The sequence below is a fragment of the Oncorhynchus mykiss genome, chromosome 30 (genome assembly GCF_013265735.2).
Source record: "Oncorhynchus mykiss isolate Arlee chromosome 30, USDA_OmykA_1.1, whole genome shotgun sequence".
In the NCBI taxonomy this organism is placed as follows: domain Eukaryota; kingdom Metazoa; phylum Chordata; class Actinopteri; order Salmoniformes; family Salmonidae; genus Oncorhynchus; species Oncorhynchus mykiss.
Window position 1 is genome coordinate 45,290,477 of NC_050570.1, and position 7,209 is coordinate 45,297,685.

Here is a 7,209-nt window from a genome sequence, read left to right on the forward strand (position 1 = left end):
TCTGCCATATGAGTTATGTTACACTCACAGACATCATTCAAACAGTTTTAGAAACTTCAGAGTGTTTTCTATCCAATACTAATAGTAATAACTAGCAATTTTTTCAGAATGGCACAAATTCCCCGATATCAGGGTACTCATGTCAACATGTTTGCTTTCAGAGCATATTTGATCCCAAATTATAAGCATCTAGGACAGAGTAGGAGGCAGTTCAGTTTGGGCACGCTATTCATCCAAAAGTAAAAATGCTGCCCCCTTTCCCAAAAAAGTTCATTAAACAAGCACGACACTTACACAAATGACTGGCTTGTTAGACTTCAGCGCGGCTTTTGACATTATTGATCATAGTCTGCTGTTGGAAAAGCTCATGTGTTATGGCTTTACACACCCTGCTATATTGTGGATAAAGAGTTACCTGTCCAAGAGAACACTGAGGGTGTTCTTGAATGGATTCTCTCGAACATAATCCAGGTAGAATCAGGAAATACCCAGGGCAGTTGTCTAGGCCCCTTACTTGTCTCAATCTTTACTAATGACATCAATTGGCTCGGAACAGGGCAGCACGGCTAGCCCTTAAATGTACATGGAGAGCTAACATTAATAATATGTATGTAAATCTCTCATGGCTCAAAGTGGAGGAGAGATTGACTTCATCACTACCTGTTTCTGTAAGTGTTGACATGTTGAATGCACCGAGGTGTCTGTCTAAACTACTAGCACACAGCTCAGACAGCTCAGTAATATAGTTGTTACATTAGTATTCACCCCCTTTGTTTAGGCAAGCATAAATTAGTTCAAAGTCAAATGTGGCTTAACAAATCACATAATAAGTTATATGGACTCACTCTGTGTAATAATTGGGGTTGACATGATTTTTGAATGACTACCCCTTCCTCTGTCCTCATTACATACAACATCTGTAAGGTCCCTCGGTCAAGTATTGTATTTCAAGCACAGATTCAACTACAAAGACCAGAATCTTTTTAAAAGCCTCATAAAGAAGGGCAGTAATTGGTAGATGGGTAACAATAACAAACCAGATCTTGAATATATCTTTAATCATGGTCAAGCTAATAATTATGATGTGGATGATGTCGTAAACCACCCAGACACAAAGACGCAGTCGTCCTTCTGAGCTGAATAAAAATACACAGACTGAAGACGTTTTTTAAAATATTCCAAAACATGCATATGTATGCAACGAGGCACTAAATGCAAAGACTTATGTTTGGGGCAAATCAAACACAATACATTACTGAGTAACTGCTTCCTTATTCTCAAGCATGGTGGTGGCTGCATCATGGTATAGGTATGCTTGACATCGGCAAAGACCGGGGAATTTTTCAACTGCAACATTCTAGAGCAAAACCTGCTTGTCACCAGACACTGGGAAAGGAATTCACCAGGACACCAGGACAATGACCTACAACACAAAGCCAGATCTATAATTTGTATTTTATTTATTCGTTATTTTACCAGGTAAGTTGACTGAGAACACATTCTCATTTGCAGCAACAACCTGGGGAATAGTTACAGGGGAGAGGAGGGGGATGAATGAGCCAATTGTAAACTGGGGATTATTAGGTGACCGTGATGGTTTGAGGGCCAGATTGGGAATTTAGCCAGGACACCGGGGTTAACACCCCTACTCTTACGATAAGTGCCATGGGATCTTTAATGACCTCAGAGAGTCAGAACACCCGTTTAACGTCCCATCCGAAAGACGGCACCCTACACATGGCAGTGTCCCCAATCACTGCCCTGGGGTATTGGGATATTTTTTTAGACCAGAGGAAAGAGTGCCTCCTACTGGCCCTCCAACACCACTTCCAGCAGCATCTGGTCTCCCATCCAGGACCAACCCCGCTTAGCTTCAGAAGCAAGCCAGTAGTGGTATGCAGGGTGGTATGCTGCTGGCAATGGAGTTGCTTACCAAGAAGCCATATGTTCTTGAGTGGCCAAGTTATAGTTTTGACCTAAATCTGCTTGAAAATCTATGTCAGGACTTGAAAATTGCTATCAAGAAATGATCCCCAAATATTGCACAATAAAGGTCTTATGAGATTTACCCAAGACTCACAACTGTAATCGCTGCCAAAGGTGTTTCTAACATGTATTCACTCGGGGGTGAATACTTATCTAATCAAAGTATATTGGTTTTATTTTTAATTAATCTTAAACTAAATTCAGAATTGTTTTCCCACATTTTTTCCATTGACACTTTCAAATTCAATTAAATCTAATTTAATTCCACTTCATAACACAGTAAAATATTTAAAAATTCAAAGGGGGTGTAGACATTCTATAGACACAGTATTATTATTTTAAAACACTTTTGTAATTGTGCTTCTTTGTACGCCTCTTTCTTTCTCTTGCATAGTTGTGTGTGTGTGTGTGTGTGTGTGTGTGTGTGTGTGTGTGTGTGTGTGTGTGTGTGTGTGTGTGTGTGTGTGTGTGTGTGTGTGTGTGTGTGTGTGTGTGTGTGTGTGTGTGTGTGTGTGTGTGTGTGTGTGTTTGTGTACAGTGAATAAACCATCTTTATGACATGGAAAACTTCTTAGGGCTAAGCATCCCGTCAGCGGGACACCTGTCGACAACTTCCGGTGAAATTGGAGGGCACGCAATTCAAATAAATAATCATAAAAATGATGGATATTAAACATTTAGGTACATAGAAGTGTCTTATATCGGTTAAAAGCTTAAAGTCTTGTTCATCTAACTGCTTTGTCTGATTTACCATAGGCTTTACAGCGAAAGAATACCATGGCGATTGATTGAGGACAGCGCCCCACATCAAAATATTTTTCAACCAGCACAGGCTTCATAAAATCCCAAATAGCGATTACATTTACACTTACTTTTTGAAAATCTTCCTTTCTGACTTGCAATCCAAAGGGTCTCAACTACAACATGCATGGTCGTTTTGTTAGATAAAATCCTTCTTTATATCCCCAAAAATATTTTTAGTTGGCGCCATCGATTTGAGTAATCCACTCGTTCAACATGCAGAGAAAGGAATCCAAAAAACTACCGCTAATCTTTGTTAGAACAAGTCAAAATATGTTTCTATTTAATCCTCAGGTACAATTTAATTCAACTATAATACGGAAAGAAGTAAGTTCAATAGAAAAGCAAAATAAGCAGGTCCCAGTACCAAAACTCAAAATTATTCATTTTTTGCGAAGAAACAAGCCTGAAACCTTGAACAAAGACTGTTGACATCTAGTGGAAGCCATAGTAATTGCAATCTGGGAGCTGGAATTGCATATGACCCATAGCTTTCCATTGTAAAAGCATAGACTCTCAAAAAAAAAATTTTGTGTTACAGTCTCATAAATAATTTAACAATTTCTATAAACTTCAAAGTGTCTATCCAATGGTACAAATTACATGCATATCCTGGCCACTAGGCCTGAGTAACAGGCAGTTTACTTTGGGCACGTCAGTCAGACAGAAAGTGGAGAAAATACACCCTAGTCTGAAGAAGTCAAATCCTATACTCACATCAGTCTATATTGTAGAAATCTTGGTAACACTTTACTTGACACCCAATGTCATATATGTACATCTGTTGTGACACATGTTATTTTATGGCTGGTTATGACACCTACATAAGAGTGTCAAAACCCACATTTATTCAAATTTGTTTTTTCATTGCCAGGAAGTTTCCTTTCATTTGAAAGTTTGTTTCTTATGACCTTTGTTGTTGCTGTAATGAATTCTTTAAAGTCATGTTTTTTTTCATCATATTTTAAATAACTTGTAGAAAATACACTTTATGACTGTCAAGAAGAATTATGACCATGCTGTGTCACTTTACTTGGACTAAGAAAATACACTTTATGACACTGTCAAGAAGCATTATGACCATCATAATCAAATAAGCCAGATAGGCCTATCACGTACATGCCCTTATATCAGTTAAACAAATTAAAATATATCTTATATTTGAGATTCTTCAAAGTAGCCACCTTTTGCCTTGATAACAGCGTTGCACACTCTTGGCATTCTCTCAACCAGCTTCATGAGGTAGTCACCTGGAATGCATTTCAATTAACAGGTGCGCCTTGATAAAAATGTATTTGTAGAATTTCTTTCCCTCTTAATGCGTTTGAGTCAATCAGTTGTGTTGTGACAAGGTAGGGGTTGTATACAGAAGATAGCCCTATTTGGTAAAAGACCAAGTCCATATTATGGCAAGAACATCTCAAATAAGCAAAGACAAACGACAGTCCATCATTACTTTAAGACATGAAGGTCAGTCAATACGAATTTGAAGAACTTTGAATGTTTCTTCAAGTTCAGTCGCAAAAACCATCAAGCGCTATGATGAAACTGGCACTCATGAGGACCGCCACAGGAAAGGAAGACCCAGAGTTACCTCTGCTGCAGAGAATAAGTTCATTAGAGTTACCAGCCTCAGAAATCGCAGCCAAAATAAATGCTTCACAGAGTTCAAGTAACAGAGATCTGTGTATGTGAATCAGGCCTTCATGGTCGAATTGCTGCAAAGAAACTACTACTAAATGACACCAATGAGAAGAAGAGACTTGCTTGGACCAAGAAACACAAGCAATGGACATTAGACTGGTGGAAATCTGTCCTTTGGTCTGATGAGTCAAAATTTGAGATTTTTGGTTCCAATCGCCAGAGGTGGGACCAAGTCATTGTTTTATAAGTCACAAGTAAGTCTCAAGTTTTGGCACTCAAGTCCCAAGTCAAGTCTCAAGTCAAGACAGGCAAGTCTGAGTCAAGTCTCAAGTGCCAAACTTTGAGTGTCTAGTTATAATGTGCTCTTCACCAAATGAAATACCATTTCATATGTTTAACAAGAGTAATAGTTAGTATATTACATTTCTGCAAATCATGAATGATTTAGAAAAATATATATTTATTACTTTCCAAATAAACGTTATATTTCCATGGAAATACATGGTTAGCCATGAGGAAGACACATGAATATGACAACACAAACAAAATATTGTAGTGCTTTCTCTTTCTCTCCAGATATACTCTAGACACCTAAAACAATCCTGCCACAAAGTTACAATAATTGAATTAAAGGGACATCAAACAACTGCTACTGAACTTGAAATAAGCCTTCAATTTGAACACTGGCTTGAATGTCTGAGATAAAATTACAGATCCCTGTCATGTCTGTTCCTGCTCCTCTCCTTCCCTCCGGCATATGACGTCGCCAGAGTAATAACCACCGGTCCTGGGATTCGTCATTACGCACACCTGGCACTCATCATTACGAGCACCTGTGAATCATTATGATTCACACCTGGACTCCATTACCTTCATAATTTTCTCCCCTTTATATGTCACTCTCCCATGTTCACTCACCAGTTGGTATTGTTCTTGTGTATCGGCATTCTGCCTTAAGTTAGTGTCGTGTTCTTGGTTTTGTTGTTTGATTAAACACGTTGCACCTGCTTCGGACTCACCACTCCATCATTACAGAATACCAACTCAAAATATGGAAGCAGCAGGACACCCGGACATCTCCCAAACGATCAATGAACAAGGTGAACTTCTTCGTCAACACCATGATCAGCTGGCTCAACTGGGGACGACCATGGAAGATGTTCTCCGCAGTCTACAACGTCTCAACAGTGGAGGATATTCTAGAGCTAGTCTACCCAACGAGTCAGCACACCAGCCCATTCAGCAACCCGCTCAGGTCAGCGATGCCCGTCTATCCCTCCCGGAGAAATATGACGGGACATCATCCAAATGCCGTGGCTTCCTCCTTCAGTGCTCCCTCCATTTCGCACATCCGATGGGAGCCCCCACCACCGAGAGGTCTAAGGTTGCCACGGTTATTTCTCTGCTGACTGGGAGGGCATTGGAATGGGCTATGGCCGTCTGGGAAAGAGGAGAGGATCTGGAGTCTTATAAGGGGTTCATGGCTCTGTTTAAATGTATTTTCAATCATCCCACGGAGGGCAGAGAGGGAGGTGAGCTTCAGCTCCAGCAGGGGAATCAGACAGCTGCTGAGTATGAGCTTACCTTCCGGGCAGTAGCAGCTTCCAGTGGATGGAATGAGCCGGTGCTTCACACATTATTTAGAAGAGGTCTGCCTGAGGAGGTCCAGACGGAACTGGCCTGCCGAGATGACAACCTCACCCTGGACACACTCATTGCAATGTCCATCTGTCTGGATAGCCTCCTCCGGGAGTGCCTGCATCTTATCGCTTCTCTCCCTCTTCGGCGCATGTTCGGGATCAGACCCTGAACCCATGGAGGTAGGGGTCACATGCCTTCCCGCGGTGGAACGACGCAGACGGCCACTGTGGCCAGGGAGGGCACAAGCGCCAGCGGTGTCTGTTACTAAAGAATCCGGCATCCACTAGAGCAGAGGGACGGTCACGTGATGTTACATCACCTGGACCAGGAGTGAGTATTCCATCTACTGCTCTTCCTGTTAGACTCTTTTTAGTACCCATCACTCTGGCTGACTGTCCCTCATGCCCTTTGTCTACAGCTTTACTGGATTGCGACGCCGCTGGGAGCTTTATGGATTAGACCCTTGCATCCTCTCTGAATATTACTACCTACCCGTTCTCCTCTCCTTTTCTGGTTCAAGGTCTCGGCTGTCGGTCTCTAGGATCCAGAACCATCACACACATCACCCGACCACTCACCCTCACCAGAAAAACATCCCCTTCATCACAATTGCACCAGTTCACAAGATCATCCTCTGCCTACCTTGGCTTCAGCGCCATAACCCTACCATCTCATGGTCGAGGATGAGAATCATTGACTAGTCACCTGAATACCGGAAGACCTGTTTCCCTGTCCCTTGTGGTTCCACATCGGTTGAGAGTCCTGTGGTTGCCCAACATCCCGGCAGAATATCAGGATCTAAGGGAGGTATTCTCCAAGACCCGCGCTACCTGTCTCCCTCCTCATCGCCCCTGGGACTATGCAATTGACCTGTTTTCCGGTGTGAGAATATCTGAGAATATCTAAGGGGCTTTTATATCATTTTAAATTAATTAATAATAACAATAATCGCTTTGTTTAAAAAGTAACAATATTTTGGAGATTTCATTTTCAATTAACCTAGAGTGAGCGAGAAAAAAGCTATTCTTGAACATGGGGTGCAAACAGCCCTTCTTGCAGAATCAGTCATTTGTAAATAAAGCCAGTTATTTACAATTATTTATTTCTGGAGAAACCTAACCTGATTATTTAGCAGAC